Here is a 20,540-nt window from a genome sequence, read left to right on the forward strand (position 1 = left end):
TGAGATGGGAAAGAGGGAGAAAAAAGATATTGTGATTCAGGGCCATGAGCTAACGGAATGATGCAGCATCAATCCTAAAATAGATGATTTTCCCTGTGAAGCTCCAGAAGGAACCAGCCTTGCTGCCCCTTTGATATTAGCCCACTGAGGCTGATTTTATGATTCTAACCTTCTGAACTGTGAAAGAATAAATTTGTGTTATTTTAACCCACTGGGTTTGTTATAATTTGTTGTAACTGCCATAGGAAACTAATACATTAATCTTAGCTTCATCATGTCCTATTTCTGTTAGTTTATGTAAGACAATCTTTCTAAGACTCTGTCTTCTCATCTGTAAAATGGGAACAAGAAAACGTCCATTTCAAAGGTTTGTTGTTAGATTGAATGGGATCATTCATGCAAAATGCTCAGCATTGGACTTGGCACCTGGAGAGTTCTTTATAAACCTGGCTATTGGTTTAATTTGGTCTAGACAGGAACACTGCAACATTAAAAAAAAATTATTGAAGTATAGTTCATTTGCAATGTTATTAATTTCTGCTGTACAGCAAAGTGACTCAAGATATACATATTCTTTTCTGTTATGATTTGTCACAGGATACTGGATATAGTTCCTTGTGCCACACAGTGGGACCTTGTTGTTTATCTATCCTATATATAATAGTTTGCCTCTGCTAATCGCAAACTTCCAATCCTTCCCTCCCCTCCTCGCCTCACTTGGCAACTGCAAGTCTGTTCTCTGTATCTGTGAGTCTGTTTCTGTTTCATAGATAAGTTCTTTTGTGTCATTTTAGATCCCACATATAAGTGATATTATATGATATTTATCTTTCTGACTTACTTCACTTAGCATGTTAATCTCTAGGTCCATCCATATTGCTGCAAATAGCATTATTTCATTCTTTTTTTATGGTCGAGTAATACTCCATTGTATGTCACATTTTCTTTATCCATTCATCTGTTAATGGACATTTAGGTTGCTTTCATGTCCGGGCTATTGTAAATAGTGATGCAGTGAATGCTGGAGTGCATTATCTTTTTGGTTTTCTCCACATATATTCCAGGAGTGGAACTGCCAAATCATATGGTAGTTCTGTTGCTTTTCAAATGATAAAAGCTGCAACATTTTTTGTCTCCTTTTGAAAACTCAAGAAGCATACTAAATAGTCTTGGAATATAGAAAGGGTTGAATATTTATTAACTATTCTATTGTTACTGGCTTCCCTGGTGACTCAAATGGTAAATGCAATATAGGAGACTCTGGTTCAATCCCTTGGTAGGGAGATCCCCTGGAGAAGGAAATGGCAACCACTCCAGTATTCTTGCCTGGAGAATTTCATGGACAGAGTTACCTGGAAGGCTACAGTCCAAGGGATCACAAAGAGTCAATACTCTTAGTTGACAGACTAACTTTCACTTCCATTCTATTGTTACTAGTCTATCAGGAACCCTAAAGTCTGTTTATTTCACCCTCTCCAATTGTTCTTTCTCAAGGGTGTTGACTGCAAGATGAGGAAAAAGCACATAGATGGAATGAGTGGACAATAAACCACGAATGAGAGATCTAACAAGGGTTTTGGAAAGGTTTCTCTGTTTATTACTTGTTTTCAGAGAACACCACACAGAACAGGTGAAAAGTTATCCTATTTATAAAGCTCTCCAGAGAGGGAGAGTCTGCAAGTTTTCTTAGTAATTTCCCTTGGTACATATGAAGACTGCTCTTGATTTTCAATGACTGCGCTGATGGCTGTACTCCTCTACAAAAATAAAAAATAAAGAATGATTTTGTTTCTGAAAGCTGCTTGATATAGAATGATGCTTTAAAGAGTCTACTGTCAGAACAGCCGTGTGTTAGTTACCTGGTCATGTGTCTTGTGCAGCTTCAGGACCGCTGGAAGTGTGGAGCAGCCTAGATGTATGAGCCTTTCCTCTCCTTATTCTGGAATAAATTTCAAAATTTCAATGTTAAAAAATGTGTAGTCATCATATTTACGTATATTATTCATCCCTACAACTCAGTTTTCTGGAGGTGCTTGTGTTTCAGATTTCTACTGATTTAGTCTTTGTATTCTTTTGTTTCAATGTACTGATCACATTTGCATAGATTAAATGCTTTCTGTTTCTCTCTGAGCCCTGGTAGACTGGAATAAAATCTATATTATTCTCTTGGTAGAACTTCTTGTGCCTCATGATAAAGATGACACTATAAAATAAGCAAGAGGAACATTTTTAAAATAGGGTCTGATCTGGTTAGACCTTCATTAGATATCCCTGCATGTACAGAATAATGAACTGAGGAATGAATCGTATCAGCATGACAAACAACTGACATAGTTGAGGCCAGGGATTTTTAAAGTTCCACAAAATCCTGGTCCTTTTAGTTGGAGATAACTATAAAAATAAATGAATTGGGCTCACTGACTGGGCTTCTAATGCCTGACTGAGGTTCACCGAAAGGGCTAAAGTTCAACTTCTCTTCTATCTCTGAACATGCCTCAATCCTGGACATTAGTCCTCAGTCTCTGAATGCCAGGCTTGCCCACTACTACTATGGGTAGCAGTACCTTAGAGGAGGGAGTGCCTTTTTCCTAATTTGACCTGGGTTGGTTAATACCTGTTGAGCTAGAAAGATGTACTACCTGGTGCAAGATGAAAGGCAGTCTGAAGTTAGCAGACCGGGTAGTCATTCTCTCTAAATGCAAAACCCCGACTACCTAAATCAGTAATGAAAGCAGACAAGCTCCTAATTGAAGTGAACTTGTTTGGTCAACAGAGATAGACAGCTGAGGAGGAGTTCATCTGTACCTTAGTGGGGCTTACTGCCTCCCAGGCGCCATCTAATGGTGGCTGTTTACCAGTAACCTTAGTAGGTCTTTTGTGCCAACTTTAAAGCAACAGATTATAAACCATGCAAAAATTACTTTCCTTCTTGTAGATGCTCTCAGTCTAAGGTATGCCGGGGATGAAAACAGATGCCTCCAGAAGGTGGTGTTTGACCTCCCTGCAAATAAGAGGCTCATGCCAGCCTTTTGCTTTTGTGAGGAATCAAAATTCAATATATAACCTGAAATCTCCCCAGTTTATTAAAGTCAGATCACAGGTTCCAGAAGGGAAGATGAAATTTTCATCTATCTTCACTCTACACTTAGATACTGTGTACAACTGCCTCAGCCAAAATCTTGTAGATTTTGATGCATTTTATCTGTTTACACAGATCAACAATGCTTGGCTACTCTCAACGGTAAACACTAAATCCTGTTTACAGAGGAAGGGCAGTGTCTGCGGGAAGCATGCGCACAGTGCTCCAGGCTCCTCTTCTTTTTCCTTTTTCAGAGACTCCAGGGGAATATGGGCCTTTGCACCATTTTACCCGCAACCCTAAATTATGATTAATTTAAAGCCCTTTCTCTCCTTGGTTAGGCCTGACACAAGCAACTGCTTTTCTGTCACATTGATTTTTCTGTCCTTGCAAATTCAAAGCCAGGGTTGAGTCTTCCTAACAGGGTGAATTCTCTGACAAGGAAGTTTTGCAACCTAATTTACCGCTGGAGTCAAGCTTGTCAGTGAGTGCCAGAGGGGAACTGTCGCAATCCACTGGTTAAGTATGCATTTAATAGTGTTTATCCAAGCAAGTTTGTGATTTCTTCACTCTCTCCAACAAATATGTTATTTGTAATACCTATCTTCTGTAATCTAGGTGTTTGAAAAATGTCTCTAACGTGTGTGGGCTAGAATGCATTTTGTTTTTCTGTGAGTCTGTTCATTGAACAAGGGCAGTCTCTGAGGAACCATCAGAAACTGCTTGCCATTTTTCCAAATTCTCTCTCTCTGCAGTGACCATGACTTAATCCTGAAGGAAAACAAGGTAATCTTTTCAAATAAACATTCTCAAGGATGTTTAGAGGGAACCCAATTGCTAGTATGCAGAACCCTCCCAGTGATTGAAAATAGTTACATTGAGGGAGTACAATTACAGTAAGCTGGAGTGTTTGTAAGCATTCGGTGTTTTCAGATGATTAACAATAATAAGTTGAATTGTAAGAAAAGATGTGTGTGTGTGTGTGTGTGTGTGTGAGTTCAGAGTCATCCAGGGTCTTTTTACTCAATGCTGTTGGTGGAAAGTGAGGCAGAGGGAAATTAAAAGCTGTCACTAGGTAAGGAACATTGGCAATGTTTGAACCTAAGCCCGTTAGGTTTCACTGGACTAACCTGCTTCCTGTGAAAGTAAATAAGAGAAGAAACATTTGATCATTAAGTGGAAACAGAGCACTGAAACAAACACACTTGGTCGCATGCAGTTTATTAGTGCAAATTCCCAGTCTCAAGGAGCATGGCCAGGAACAGTGAAGACTTAAAGGAAGGATTGAATAAACTCAAAATTACCTGGATGATAAAATCAGCTAAATCAATGCAGACAACATTGGCTGGAGTCTATCATATTACTTAGAACATCATTTTGTATTTTTATAATATTCAAAACATTTGTCAAATACCTTTCTCTTTCCCTCTTTGGTCTGTAGGCTTTTGAAAGATAGACCTCGTTTCTCGTTTGGGCCTGAAGTCTCAAGATGGAAAGCTCATCCTGGCACAAATGAAGGCAGAAATGATTAAAGGGAATGAGTCTGGTCTTGATTTGACACTTTGATCTCCCATTGTTTGTGGCCTGATATTCTCTAATTTATTTATCTTTTGTTTAAGTTGCCTGTACAGTCAAAGCATCTTTTTATGTCCTTACCTATGCATGACATAAACGCATCATTACCTTGTTAAAAATCTTAAAGCAGTCTGTTTGTTTCTGTCCAGTAGAAATGTAGTATGGGCCACATGTATAACGTAAAATTTTCTCATAGCCACATTAAAAAGTAAAAAGAACAATATATCTTATGTGACTCAACATATCTAGAACATTACCTTTTCAATATGTAAATATAAAATTATTAAGATACTTTACATTCCTTTTGCATACCAATTTTTTGGAATTGGGTATATATTTTAACTTATTAGCCATCTCAATTCAGACCTACTTTCAGGCTATAATGCCGATGATCACATTCCTAGTGATCAATGGATACACAAGGCCATTGTGGTAAGAAGAGCTCTGTAGCCATATGTAAATGTAGGGTATGTTTCTCCCTGCTTAGCAAGCAACTGTGGTTTGGAAACAACACCACCCTCAGTGGTCTCTATGAAAACTTGGATTGACCAACCATCCCAATCTGACCAGGGTTTCCTGGGACATAGGGCTTACAATGCAATAACCAGGACAGACCTGAGTAAACTAGAAAGGCTGATCATCCCATATTTAACCCATGCTTGTCCAATCGACATATGTTATCATCCTGGCCACTCTGCTGCTTAGAATAGTGGCCACCTTTGAGGCAAAAAGGGTTGAAGGCAGTGAAGTTGCTGCCTCTTGGCAACAACCTATGGATTAGTGGGGATTTTTTAAAATAGAAAGCAAAGAAGACCTACTATTTTTTCTTTTTCTCTTACTCTCAGACCTTTGTGCTTTGCTTGTGTTGTGGTTATTGTACTCCATTCTAAATGACTCTCCTGATGGATTATGACTCATTCTAGGTATTGGAAAAATCTGAAGTTCACAAGATTTCCAACCTGTGGATTTAAGGACCCTTGGGAGATTGCAGAATTGCAAAATCAGGCATCTGAAAGTGCATCCATCCATTTATCTCTTCTTAATCAATGGATTCTAAAAGTGAAGTCATAGCATATGGATTATAACACTTTTTGACAGTTCCAAGAGAAAGAATGAGTAAGCATTCAATACATGTTATTGAACTGCTAATATGTAACTTGACAAGGTTAAGTGCCCTATGTGAAGCACTTAACATATTTTATTGCATAATATTTGGATTTCACATCAATCTTACAAGGTTGGCATTATTATCCTTGTTTTGAAATAGAAAAATAAAATTTATATAATTTTATTTACTCAGTATTCATCTAAAGTTCTTTTAAAAATTATGTTCTCAATGGATTTAGCATTTAGTGGAGAAAACAGGCTTCTGGGCATATGGCTGTTATGAGTATCTAAAGAGATAAGAAATACCCCTGGAGAGGACAGAAGAGCAAGAACACTTAAGAGCAGAGATTGGGAGTGGGCATGAGGCATAGAGGTGATCAGTGAAACTCCCTGGAAGCATGGTGCCTGATGCCTGACACATTAGTTTTTCTGCTGTATCGTAAATTTCTCTCCCTTTCCCAAGAGAGTTCCATTATTTTACAATGACAAATTTTAGTTTATTTTTCTGCATCATAGTGACATAAGTGACAGAACTCTGAATTATGAAGCAAAAGAGTTGGGTTCTCCACTAGGTTCTCTGGATTTGCTACTTATGAGGTCCTTAGGTGAAGTCTCTTAAGTATTTGGGACTAGAGTTTCTTCACTTGTGAAGTAAGGCAGATCAGCCAGTTTATCCACAACACTCTCCGTTCCAAACTTAAGACACTACGAGGCCTTCAGGTAGCGTCTTCCTTTTCCACTTTACTGTTCTTCTATTAAGAATCATTACCTTGAAACCACAGTTCAGAGGCATGAAATTGCAGCTGAGTGTAAAGGGAACTCAGCTAATACAGAAAACGTTTCATTTTGTATTATTTTTGCCAAGGTCAAAAATTCCTTCCATCATACCTGCAGGGTTTCTTCACTTAAGTATGGCCTAGGATGTACTAGTGAAGATTTGGCAAATCAGAGTAATAATGGCAAAGGGAGAAAATTTCACCAAATGCCTCAACCTAGCCTTACCAGATTCACAACTGAAGAGTAATGAATTTAATCCACCATTTATTAGTACCTGAAAGTTTCCTATACAGAAGCCAAGACAAACAAACCTCACATTCTCACATGAATGTGCTTTGGTGACAGACCAAAATCTTAATCTTAGAATCTGGATTTTCTAAGAAATCAGCTTTCTTCTTGTGTTTAGCTTTGTTGTGCCTGGGAATGCATTTAGGTATATAGCTATAAAATCAGGAAAGAGGGAGAGGGAGGGAGAGAGAAAGAGAAACTGTTGTCTTGTGTTCCCGATTTTAGCATAAGTTTCCAGCTTGAAGATAGAAATCATTTATAAGATTACATTAAAAAAATAAAAGGATGGAAAGGGAAAAACTATTGAACATGATCTTATTTGTACACTTAGCCTTTTACACTGAAGTTTTTTTTTTGGGCGGAGGAGTTTCAAAAAACTTAATGTTAGTTTTATGTTTTGATTTAAATGAAATGAAAACATTCCATGTTTTATGAACAAACATGGTAATTAACTTCCATTGCGTATTAACATACAAAGTAATATACATTAGTTATAGAAGACTCTGCTTTCATAAATGGATATTTTTCAAATGGAATATTGAAATTGATAGCTTTTTTCTCTGCCGCTAACCATGTGATAGATTTGGCCACATGTAACTCAGCAGAAAGGTCCATTTACTGACCATATCATGATGCTCTTCCATATCCAGCTGTTTCTTAAAAGGATACTACTACAGGTTTAAACCCTGAATATTTAATATGGCACACTTGGAAAGTCATCCAACTCCCCATGACAGAGTTACAGACATGGTGCACACTTACCCAGAGTCAGTACATCCAACATCTGTTTTCACCAGTTACTGGAAAACACTAGCATGAAAGTCTCTGGCATTTTCCACCTGAACTTTGCTACTGTAAATGTGGCCAGCCCACCTTCACAGGGCATTGTGATTGGCATATAGGAGCCAGTGGAAGATATCATCAAGCCTTAGCAACAATTGTCACCAACTTCCTGTTTAGTATGAGTACCACTCGTGACTACCACATTTATAAAGAACTCCATGCTTTCACCATACCGGAAGCAGGTGTATCTCTAAGACTTGACTTCCTCTCTACATCTTGCCTTCCCAACTTCTGTCCCTTCTCATCACCCTGCACCCCCACAGCTTAGGCTTGCTTCTCTTAGCTCAGGCTGCAAGCGGGCTCACTTTTATCTGCTTATAAAGCCAAGCATTAATTTTGTAAAACTGTTCTGCCACATATTTTAGCCTCTTCCTGTTTGAAATTAATCTGTATGTTAACAGCTTGCAAAGCCTTTGAAGCCAAGCTTTTGCACAAACTTACATCCACTGTGTTGCTAAGTCACCATATCAGTGTTATCTGCCTTGTCACCTAACCCACAAAGCAATAAGCAACTTAAACTTAGAAATTTAGGGTTCTTTCTTCCTCCATCTAAAGTACCAGATTTGTATGCAAGAAAGGTGGCTTGGCGGCCTGGTAGTATGAACCATGGGATTATTAACTCTTGAGAGTTGCAAGAGTTACGTGCATGCACATTGAGGATTACAATTTGCAATCGCATGCAAATTCCTGTTGCAAATCCTTTAAAATATTTGCCTTTTATACCTTTTGTCTGTTCCCTCCTGAAACTTTCTGCCCTCCAGCATATCATTTTTACATACAGAAAGGATGGTATTTGACCTGTTGAAAGGCTGGCCATGATGTTTAGTTCACTCATCCCGAGGCTGGTACAAAGGGAAGATCAAGCTTGCCCTTAGCTCTGTTGGGTCAGTCCCTGTCCCTGCTGCCCACTGTTCAACAACCTACCCTGACCCATCCCTTAAGGAACTTGGCAGAAAAGCCTCCCTTCTTTGTCTTGCGTTCATTCATTGGAGGTAAACGGCAGACCTACTAGCTACACAGCACCTTGCTTCACTATGAGAATCACAGATAAATATGACATCTGGTTCCTGTTCTTAGACAGTCACCTCTGTTCATGCCCTTCCTGCCCTCGGGGCTCACAGTCTAATTGGCAATCTGCAGAATGAGCTTTCTCTTTCTGGAACCCTTTACTGAATTATAAAAGTAGTTGGACTTTACCACCTTTTCTAGATTTGCTTTCGTTTATTCCCCTAAGCCCACCTATGTGGCAGCCAGATTGTACTGTTTAATATGCCCTGAACCCACCCTGCCTACAAAATTCATGGAAGAGCATGTCACTCTGTTGCCCATCACTAGGGATATAGTCCTTCTACTTAAAGGTCTATTTTAAATATATTTTCTTTTTGCCTGGATTAAATTCTTTTTTGCCTTTTTTGACTCAGAGTGAATGACAGGGAAAAAAAAACAAAAAAAACAATAAACTTTAGAGTCTAAAGGATCTCATCTGCACTTGGGGTCTACTGCTTACTAACCATGCTCCATTGGAAAAGTTAAGGGGCCTCTCTGGGCCTCAGTTTCATCATCTGCAAAATGGAGAGAATAATACTGCAAAAGAGTTAAGGCCTTTTAATGAGGTAGTTTGCATAAATAGCTTAGCACAGTGTCTGGCACTTAGTGGGTACTGCTTAAATGCTAGTCAGCATCCCTTCTTGGAAACCTCCACTATTTTGTTTTGGGTCTAAGTTTGTAGGATTATTTCCTGTCTTAGACTCCAAGTTGCTTAATAATCAGCACTACAATTTATTCACATGGGATTCCCTGTAACTTTGCACAGCAGCTTTGTACCCAGCAGATGCTTAGGCACATTAGAAACATCACTGTGTTACTGTAAAAATACAGATAATTTTAGGTCTGTAAAGAGCAAATCTGTGCACAAAGCTCAAGTTCTTTAAAGCCTTTGCTGTGCTCAGCAAGGTTCCTGAGTGTGGGATAGTTACAGGGAGAAAGTGGCAGCTATATGTGCAGGCTCACGTAATTTAGGGCCGTGTGGTGACCTCTCCCTGAGGTCACACACAAAATGAATCAGGAGAAGAGAGAACAGAGGCGCAACCAGCTGCTCTCAGATCCCTAGACATTCCAACAAGGGGGAGAGACTCAGTCTTCCCTGATTAATCTTTGATGATTTATTCTTTGGACATCATTTAAAAGGAACATTTTAAAGTAAATTAATTGAACTCCCATGACCTTTTACCCTACTTGTATCATCAAAAGAAACTAGATCTTGAATTTTTTAAAATACCCTGTTTTCTGTGACTTACAAGCTACTGAGGAATCTCAGTTGGGTTTTCTTTCTTTTTTTTTTTTTTATTTATAAATACAAATCCAGCTTTCTTGGCTGTAATTTCCCAAGTTTGAAAATCCCATTTTTTTGGTCAATAGGTGTTGAGGGAAGGGTGTCATAGGGGTGAATAAATGATAAATATATAATCTAAGACACACAAAATGGGAAAGTATCAGGTTGGTGCAAATGTAATTATGGTTTTGGACTGTGAATTGTATAACTAGGCTCAAACACACATTTTTTCCAATGAGAAATAAGTTTTTATTTATTCCTGTAACATAAAAATCCATGCTTTGGGCTTTAACGAACTCTTGGAAAACATTTTATGCCTCATGCTGGTTGTGGGAGTGTTTTCTCTGCAAAAAGTTGTCAAGATGCTTGAAGAAGTGGTAGTCGGTTGGCGAGAGGTCAGGTGAATATGGTGGATGAGGCAAAATTTCCTAGTCCAGTTTGTTCAACTTTTGAAGTGCTGGTTGTGCAAACTGCAGTTGGGCATTGTTGTGCAGAATTGGGCCCCTTCTGTTGCTCAATGCCAGCTGCAGGCATTGCAGTTTCCAGTGTATCACCAATTACTGAGCATACTTCTCACATGTAATGGTTTCCCTGGGGATTCAGGAGGCTGTAGTGGATCAGATGGGCAGCAGACCACCAAACAGTGACCATGACCTTTTTTTTTTTTGGTTCAAGTTTGGCTTTGGAAAGTGCTTTGGAGCTTCTTGATCCAACCACTGAGCTGGTCATCTTTGGTTGTCATATACAGTCCACTTTTCATCGCACATCACAATCCAATCAAGAAATGGTTTGTTGTCATGCAGAATAAGAGAAGATGACACTTCAAATCCATTATTTTTTGATTTGCAGTCAGCTTATGCGTGCATGCATGCCAAGTCACTTCAGTCGTGTCCAACTCTGCCACCCTATGGACTGTAGCCCACCAGGGGATTCTCCAGACAAGAATTCTGGAGTGGGTTGCCATGCTATCCTCCAGGGGATATTCCTGACCCAGGGGCTGAATGTGCATCTCTTATGTCTCCTGCATTGGCAGGTGGGTTCTTTACTGTTAGTGCCACCTGGGACCCACTTAAGAGCTTTTTCACCTTTCCAATTTGCTTCAAATGCCAAATCACCCCATTGAGTTCTTTGGCAACTTCTCATGTAGTTATAAGATAATCAGTTTTGATGATACACTCAATGCTGCTGCTAAGTCGCTTCAGTCGTGTCTGACTCTGTGCGACCCCATAGGCGGCAGCCCACCAGGCTCTGCCGTCCCTGGGATTCTCCAGGCAAGAACACTGGAGTGGGTTGCCATTTCCTTCTCCAATGCATGAAAGTGAAAAGTGAAAGTGAAGTCACTCAGTCGTGTCTGATCTTAGAGACCCCATGGACTGCAGCCTACCAGGCTCCTCCATCCATGGGATTTTCCAGGCAAGAGTATTGGAGTGGGGTGCCATTGCCTTCTCCGGATACACTCAATGGGTCATTGTTAACTTCCGGCCAGCCACTGCGCCCCTCATTCTCAAGGCTCTCATCTCCTTTGCAAAATTTCTTGAACCATTACTGCACTGTATGTTCCTTAGCAGTTCCTGGGCCAAATGTGTTGATGTTGCAAGTTGTTTTTGCTGCTTTATGACCCATTTTGAATTCAAATAAGAAAATTGCTTGAATTTGCTTTTTGTCTAACATCATTTCCATAGGCTAAAATAAATCTAAAATAGCAAGCAATAAGTCCATTAGCAAAATAAACATAAAGCGAGAAATGTGTATTAAAATGATGTATAACATAACCACATTTATTTAAGAATATATTCCAATGTCAAATGGCAGATTTCAACAATGCAAAAACTGTACTTTTGTGGCACCAGTCTAATATTTGTTGCCTTCAATACAGTCATTTCCCCTGTTGGCTTGATAATATTTCTGAGTTCATCCCATTTCAATATAACTTGGGTAAATTCTCATTAGTATGAGCTGGCATTTTTCAAAGTGCAGGTAGCCTGTCTATAAATGCGTTATAAAATCAAGATTTCTTTAAATTAGTAGAATAGAGTAATATTGAGAGTAAAATAGAAAATATGTAACTTTCATCTGCATGTTATATATGTATTATGAAACATATTTAGTCATGTGCTGACCTGGGATGTATAATATATTTTTCACTGTGATCATATCTCAAAAACTTTGGAAGCTGTTTTATCTGTTTGGCGTCATGGTGCTTTGTTTACAAATTTCCCTGGGATGGTGATATAACTCTGGCCAATGAAATGTCAGGGGAATTCTGATGGGGAAGGTTGGATATGGTTAGGGATGCAAGAGGAGATTCTTCTCTCAAAAGCACGATGCAGAGTCAAGCTACTGTTCTTTGTTTTATTGGATGTTGTTATATCTGTACATGCTTCCTGAAACTGAGGCGCCAACAGGCAAACACAAGAGCATCTCACATGAGATCATGTTGAACATAGCGGAGTAAGAAGAGGAAGGAATCTGGGTCCTAGGTTTGGTCTTAAGCCATGATATTAAACATACAACTATTCTACTTCTGGGTTTGTTATATGAAATAATATTGGGTTGGCCAAAAAATTTGTTTGAGCTTTCCATAACATCTTACAGACAAACTTGAATGAAATTTTTGGCCAACTCAATACATTCCTTTACCTTTTAAGCCACCTGAGTTAGTTTCTTGTTACAGCATAAATAACCCTGAGAGATAAAGACAGGTTATTTTAGGTAGTAAAAGTAAATCAAACACTCATGTAAAGGCCTGGTGGAAAGAAAGTCTGGAAAGGTACTCTGGGTCAGATCATGATGGATTTTGAATTCCAGGCCCAAACATTGGTACTGGCTCAATACAGGTTTATAGCTATGAGTATAGATATAGAGTTGTCTGTCTAGGCTCAATCTTTGTTTTTTACTTGTTAGCTGAATTACCTTGGGAAAATGATTATTTTAAGCAGTAATGTTAGAAGGTTAATGTGGTGTCCTTGTCCAGGGTGGACTGAAAGTTGGAAGAAATTGGTGTCAGTGAGTCTGGTCAGAAGACTGGTGTGACGATCCAGTAATGAAGAGTGAGAGTTATGCTCTGGAGATGGTGAAGGAAATAGGAATGGAAGGATGAAGGAATTACTAAGAAGCTGGACCTGGTGATAGACTGCATATGGGAGATGTGGCTGAGGAAGGAGTCAAATCTCACCATATGATTTCAGCACTGGAAATCTGGAGTGGGGAAGGGATAGGGAGGTCTAGTGCAGTAAGAATAGGGAGTGGGCAGGGGAAATGACTTCCCAGATCCTCTTTGTGAGTTTGGCACTCTATTTGGTTATAACTCCTCATTTGAAATCTCATTTTATGTGCGATGTGCCAAAATTCTGAGAAGTTAAGGAGCTTCTCCTAAGCGACATAGTCAATGACAAAGCCAAAATTTAGTCCCAGGCCATTTTCACTTCAAATATCTTGAGAGCCACTCATGACCAGGACAAGAAATAGAAAAATCAGGAGGAAATGAAAATGTTTTAGGGAGAAGACAAAGTTCAAACTATAGATGCTTAATACAGATAGGGAATACAGGAGAGATTGTGGATAGGGCTTAAATAGAGATATTTTTAGAATGATGGCTTTTTTGAAAGTCATCAGTTGAAAATAAAATATGGAGTGAGAAAGAATAGGTAAGTACTAAAGACAGAGAAGTATGAAAAATGACTGGGAGGACAATTAGGATGGTCTGGATATAGTGAATTCCAAGGGAAAAGTGTGTGGCAAGAGATGAGGTTCCATAATGATGCTGCTTGAGAGACTAAGAGCGTTAGGGGCTGAGAAAAGGGTACAACAAGAAGTGGCTTTTTTTTTTTTTTGGTGGCTTTCAGACAAGAGATCCCAGTAAGCTTGGCAAAAATATATGCTAGATTATAAGATATACAAGTCAGTGGAGGAGGAATTGTGGACTATTAACCAAAGGTCTCAATGGTAAGAAAAAATTTAACAAGAAGGGGAAAATCTTTTCTTGTTTACAGTAGAAAGAAAAGAAAAGAATTTGAAGATAGCTTAGAAAATAGCTGAAGGTGTCTAGAGAAAGAGTTAAGGAGAGAGAAAGGAGGAAGGCGGAGGAGGAAGAAAACGAGAAAGAGGGATGAGGGTAAGAGACAGAAGAAAAATAGGAGTGAATATGGAGGTAATCTGTATGTAAACTGCTTTGTAGTTCAAAAGCTGTGAGTTCAAACATGAGTAAGTAGTTATCTACAGGACAAAGGAAATTGCAGGCTGTGACTTTTTCCTGCAACACCTAATGCTTTCAGGAGAAAGTGAGGAAAAAACAGGCTTTGTAACTTGCAAACCATGACTCAGGAAAATGGTGCAAGAGTATTAGTGAAAGCAGCACTGAAGTGATGCTGGAGTTCATTTCCCGACACAAGCTCCAAAGCGCACTCCCCATGGAGAGAGTTCAGAGTTCTAGCTGTGGCTCTGCTCTATTCAGTTGGGAGGTCTTAATTTCCTTTTTTTTTTTTTACAATAAGGACATCAGTTTCTTTTACCTATATAATGGAACACATTGGCTATGGCTCCTTATGGTTTGCTATAATTTCATATCTATCTATCTATCTATCTATCTATCTATCTCACAAGAAGATGACACCGATGTTGATGGTGATGAATAACAATAATAGTTATTCAGTTCAGTTCAGTCGCTCAGTTGTGTCCGACTCTTTGCGACCCCATGAATTGCAGCACGCCAGGCCTCCCTATCCATCACCAACTCCCGGAGTTCACTCAAACTCGTTATAGCAACAGCATATAAAAACTATTTGTCCCTTTCTATGGTGGGACAGACATATTTATAGTTTCTACGTATATTATCTCATTTAACCCTCCCATCAGCCCTATGGGATTCCTATATTTACACCCAGTTTATAGAAGAAACTCAGATATAGTGATTTAGTTGCCTAAATTTAACAAACAATAAGTGACAAGGCCAGAATTCAACCTAGCTAACCTGACTTCAGATAAAGAATTTTGAAAATAGCCTTCTATTTTGTCATGTATAATTACAAGATAAATTAAGTCTTACATTCTTAAAACCTGGTGTAAACAAATTTCAACAGAGGATATGTTTCAAGTGTATTTATTTTTATTACTAAGGCATCTGTTTTGCAGATCCCATTGACTCTTGACTCCATGGTGTTTCCATAGTTTTGTTTGTTTTCCCACTTAGAAAACAGCACCTCCCATCTTCCTGTAGCTTCTTAAGGAAGATAAATGTCTGAAGTTGTTTGGTATTTGTTTCTGTGAGCAGCAGCATAGTTGATCTGGGAAGGATGCTTTTCCTCTAATGAGCAGCGTTGGCAGCTGATGCCTCAAACTTGTTGGCTGACCCTGAGCAGATGAGTATCAGGCAAAGATGATGAAATGGAAAGGAATCCAGATCATCTTTGACTTACCATGGGGTTACATCCCAATAAACCTATTATAAGTTGAAAAGCATTTAATACAGCTAACTAACTAAAAATCATTGCCTCACCTACCTTAAATATGCTCAGAACACTTACATTAGCCTATAGTTGGGTAAAATCATCCAACAAAAAAAAGCCTGTTTTATAATAAAGTATTGAATTTTTCATGTAATTTATTGAATAAGGTTCTGAAAGTAAAAATCAGAGTGGCTGTATGGTTAGGAAAGGTTAGGAATATATGGGTTTTATTACACTCATGACCACTGATTGACTGGGAGACACAGCTCATGGCCATAGATCAGCATCAGGAGACAGTATCTACTGCATATTGCTGGGCCCAAGAAAAGATCAAAATTTACAATTCCAAGTTCAGTTTCTACTGAAGGTATATTGCTTCTGTACCATTGTGAGGTCAAGGAATTACAAGTTGAACCATCATAAAGTTGGGGACCATCTGTATAACTCTTTAAAGGCCAGAGAAAATTCTTCACTATTTCATAAAAATGAGGAATCAAACTTTGAATGGGTTCCTCAGAGTGTCATTTTAACGACTCTGCCTGAGGTAGTCTTTGGGCTAAATTGCAAGCAAATTGTGTAGGGTAGGTGATATTTTACACTAAGAGCTAGCTGCATAGCACCAACATACGATTCCAGACTGTTAATCAAAGTCTTAAAAGCCTGTTCCAAAGAGCCTGCCGTGCTTGGTAGGATATCAGTGCTTTCATTACTGCTGCAGTTCTAGAAGCTTATTTGTAGTATCTTCAAACTCATGACCCACTCCAGTACTCTTGCCTGGAAAATCCCATGGACGGAGGAGCCTGGTAGACTGCAGTCCATGGGGTCGCTGAGAGTCAGACACAACTGAGTGACTTCACTTTCACTTTTCACTTTCATGCATTGGAGAAGGAAATGGCAACCCACTCCAGTGTTCTTGCCTGGAGAGTCCCAGGGATGGAGGAGCCTGGTGGGCTGCCGTCTATGGGGTCGCACCGAGTTGGACACGACTGATGCGACTTAGCAGTAGTAGCAAACTCAATTGGCTGTGTCTTGGAATTACTGGAGCTACCTGGGAATTTGATTAAAAGAAAGGTTAGAGAAGTTAAGTCAGGTGACATCCTCTGTTACCATCTTGAAGAAAGCAGCAGGAGCACAGCTTAACTGCTGCACTGTATTTACCTCCCTGGGGGACACTGCTAGGGACTATGAGACAGTGACACAAGGCTTATATGGAACTGGCTATCATAGAGTTAACAGGTTATTATTCAGTGCTCTGGATTCATGGGGTCTTTAACTCATGTAAGTATCAGAAGATTTTCTTTTCCATTTCCACATAGTCTCCCATGCATAGCTACAATGCTGGATCAATTTTCTCCAGGGTGAACAATAATGTTTTGAGACTCAGAAAAAATACACATTCTCTAACCCTGTTCATGTGTTTTTAAGAGAAGCTTCAATAGAAAAAAAGAAGTTATTGATTCAGAGCCACAGGTCTAGAGGATAAATAGCAAAAGTCATGTGGAACTCAGGCAGGAAGGCAAGTGACGTGGATATCAGCCCACACAGTGGTCTCAGAGAGGGTTAAGCACCCTCTCTGTGTCTTCAGTGATGGGACTGCTGCTGCTGCTGCTGCTAAGTCACTTCAATCATGTCTGACTCTGTGTGACCCCATAGACTGCAGCCCACCAGGCTCCCCCATCCCTGGGATTCTCCAGGCAAGAACACTGGGGTGGGTTGCCATTTCCTTCTCCAATGCATGAAAGTGAAAAGTGAAAGTGAAGTCGCTCAGTCGTGTCCGGCTGTTAGCTACCCCATGGACCGCAGCCTACCAGACTCCTCCGTCCATGGAATTTTCCAGGCAAGAGTACTGGAGTGGGTTGCCATTGCTTTCTCCGCAGTGATAGGACAATTCAGATCTAACTGAAGGAAAGTCAGTGGTAATCTCAAAGGACCTCAGTGATGTGGAAACATAGCTTGGCTTTTCTCATGGCAATGCTGCTTCCTACTTCAATTTTTGTTTGCTCTTAAAATATGTTTGTATTTTTAACATATTTACATACGTTACAAGGTGATCTTCCCAACCCAGGAATCGAACCAGGATCTCCTGCATTGCAGGATTCTTTATCAACTGAGCTATCAGGGAAGCCCAGTTAAAATATGTTTGTTCAAAATCTATTTCCACACTTTTTTTTCTAAGGGTCTACTCCCCATTTTTGTTAAAAAAAAAAAAAATACTCTCTTGTTAAACTCTTAAGAGTTGCTTGGACAGCAAGAAGATGAAACCAGTCCATCCTAAAGGAAATCAATATTCATTGGAAGGAATGATGCTGAGCTGAAGCTATAATACTTTTGCCATCTGATGCAAAGAGCCGACTCATTGGAAAAGACCCTGATACCGAGAAAGTTTGAGAGTAAGAGGAGAAGGGGGTGACAGAGGATGAGATAGTTGGATGGCATCACTGACTCAATGGACATGAGTTTGGGCAGACTCCAAGAGATAGTAAAGGACAGGGAAGCCACACATGCTGTTGTCCATGGGGTGGCAAGGTGTCAGACATGACTTAGCGACTGAACACCAACAGCGTTAGACAGGATGTGAACGTACAAAGGACTTGATAGTAGCTCTTGAAAATCTCACTCAGAATGAGTAGGAATGCTGTAGGCTTGCCTGTTTTTTTTTTTTTGACATTTCAGGCGTTCTTCTGACTTGTCTTACGTATTAGATTTTCTTAGATGTTAGCTACTTTGATACTATATGGAATTTACTTAGGAATATCATGTGTTCATACTCTGAAATTCAGGCTAAGCTTGCTTTATAACGTATTAAATATTCTGAAATCAATATTCTATTTCTGCCCCTATCCTCCTCACCTTCCCCCCACCACCTGCCCCCACCAAGACTCTTCCAATAGATTTGGGCCAAAAGAGTTGAAGTCATGACTGAACGCTCTTCCTCTCACCTTGTCTTCATACGCAACATGTCAGACCATAGACCCAAGCTAGATAGACTCTAGATTGTTCCAGTCCTAAGATGCACCTTCTAAAAGTTTCCAGTCTTATGTTCGCAGAAAATCTCATATAAGCACATATTTATACAACATGTTTTAACTATTTTTTTCTAAATCTCAATACTTTTGCTTTTCAGTATAATTACTATAATAATTCCCCTGTGAAGACAGAGGCTTACTTTGGTTATGGATGTCTCCTTGATGTATTTTTTAAAATATTGATCATAGTGTGTGGCACTTCTTTGCTTAAAATTCTTTATTGGGTTTCCCATTACATTGGGTAAAAACCCAAATTATTTCCATAGTTCTAAAGACCTGCATGATGCGGACTCTGTCTCATTGGAGGCCAACATGCTGGTCTCTCATTCTTCAGTCAAAGAAGCCTCTTTCTGTTTTTGCAAGCTCTATCCCACCTCAGGGTCTTCATACCTATTGGTCCCTCAATCTGGAATGCTCCTTTGCAAAGATGACTTCCTCTTATTTAAAGGTCACATCTTCAGCTATGTCTTCCCCAACCAGCCTATTTAACTAGATTTCTTCCTCTCCTCCAGGAGCTCCATCCTGAAATTTTCTGTATTTCAGCAACAACTTTGTTTCCTTAAGAATACTTATAATAGTTCATTTATCATGTTTATTGTCTCTCTTCTCTGCTTAGCCATGAGATCTATGAGGTCAGGGGCCACATGCCTGGGATATTCCTAGGGCTTAGCAAAGTACATGAAACATGGTAGATATTCAACAACTATTTGTTGAATGAATACATGAGGTTGGGTGGGATGTGAGGATAAATGTATCACATATTTGTATCCTGGGTGTGGAATAATATAGAGACAGAAATTAAACAGTTGAGTCCAGATGATAATAACCTTCAGTAGTATTCTTTTTCGGAGAAGGCAATGGCACCCCACTCCAGTACTCTTGCCTGGAAAATCCCATGGACAGAGGAGCCTGGTAGGCTCCAGTCCATGGGGTTGCTAAGAGACGGGAACGACTAAGCGACTTCACTTTGACTTTTCACTTTCATGCATTGGAGAAGGAAATGGCAACCCCCTACAGTGTTCTTGCCTGGAGAATTCCAGGGATGGTGGAGCCTGATGGGCTGCCATCTATGGGGTCTCACAGAGTCGGACACGACTGAAGTGACTTAGCAGCAGCAGTATTCTTTTTATTTTTTTTTAATATTTATTTATTTGGCTGTGCTGGGTCTTAGTTGCAGCTTGAGGATCATTGATCTTTAGTTGCTGCATGGGGAATCTAGTTCCCTGATTAGGGATTGAACCCAGACTCCCTGTGTTGGGAGCATAGAGTCTTAGCTGCTGGTCCACCAGGGAAGTTTCTTCAGTAGTATTCTGTAGTAGGTCAGGAGGCTAATGTCACCTAGTGTGTGTTTTAGAAAGATTGATCTGGCAAAAGTACAGCCAGCTTGATTGTAGTAGAAAAACAACCCCAGAAAGACCAGTAAGAGATGGAAGAGACTGAAACTAAGAAAAGTGTTTTAGACAAGGAGCAGTGTTGATTAAAAACTTTGATTTACTGAAGCAGGTAATAAGAAGCAGGTAAGCAAGAAGAAGGGAAAAAAAACCTTCTTTTGATACATATTTTATTCAGAATATAAGTTTTGGGAAGGTTGTTAGGGAAAATAGAAGGAAAAAAAAATTCCTTTTCTCAACTCTCCATCCTGAGGAATTACTTTCAAAGATATGACTTAATGTAGCATCATTTCAGTACTTTTGTTCCATGGAAGATCTTCTGGTCACACCTGGGATAAAAATCTTGAACGGTTATTTAATTTTTTAAAAAGATCCTCTAATGTCTCCCAGTACAGAGTCATATTAGCTGAAATGTACTGATATTTGATTTTGGAACCTTTTTTAATGGAGTGTTGTAGGAAAGGAAGGCTAGGCTGTGTTTCTTTGGGAAAGATGTTCTTGGTGGGATATAGAATTATGAGTTGTGTCTCCTAGGATTGAGTTGTGGCTCTTTCCTATAATAATTGGATAAATTTAGGCAAGTCATTTGACCACTCAGAACCCTATTCTGATCTATAAAATGGAAATGGATTATACCCTAACTTACAGTAAATACTTTTAAGCTTGGAGCTACTTAAC

At 39.4% G+C, this 20,540-nt stretch overlaps 1 long non-coding RNA gene across 5 annotated transcripts in view; it reads left to right on the top strand.

Moving 5' to 3' along the window:
* LOC129619788 (uncharacterized) overlaps positions 1 to 20,540 on the top strand; it is a 287,036-nt gene that overhangs the window by 250,732 nt on the left and 15,764 nt on the right. The window contains exon 6 of one of the 5 annotated variants that reach the window (XR_008698122.1): positions 5,578 to 5,878. The exons of the other annotated variants lie outside the window; for them this stretch is intronic. This is a non-coding gene — a long non-coding RNA (uncharacterized LOC129619788). Of the gene's footprint in view, positions 1 to 5,577; positions 5,879 to 20,540 lie in introns of those variants that run through there. 5 annotated transcript variants of the gene reach the window in all.

Source organism: Bubalus kerabau, chromosome 9 (genome assembly GCF_029407905.1).
Source record: "Bubalus kerabau isolate K-KA32 ecotype Philippines breed swamp buffalo chromosome 9, PCC_UOA_SB_1v2, whole genome shotgun sequence".
NCBI classification, from domain to species: Eukaryota; Metazoa; Chordata; class Mammalia; order Artiodactyla; family Bovidae; genus Bubalus; species Bubalus kerabau.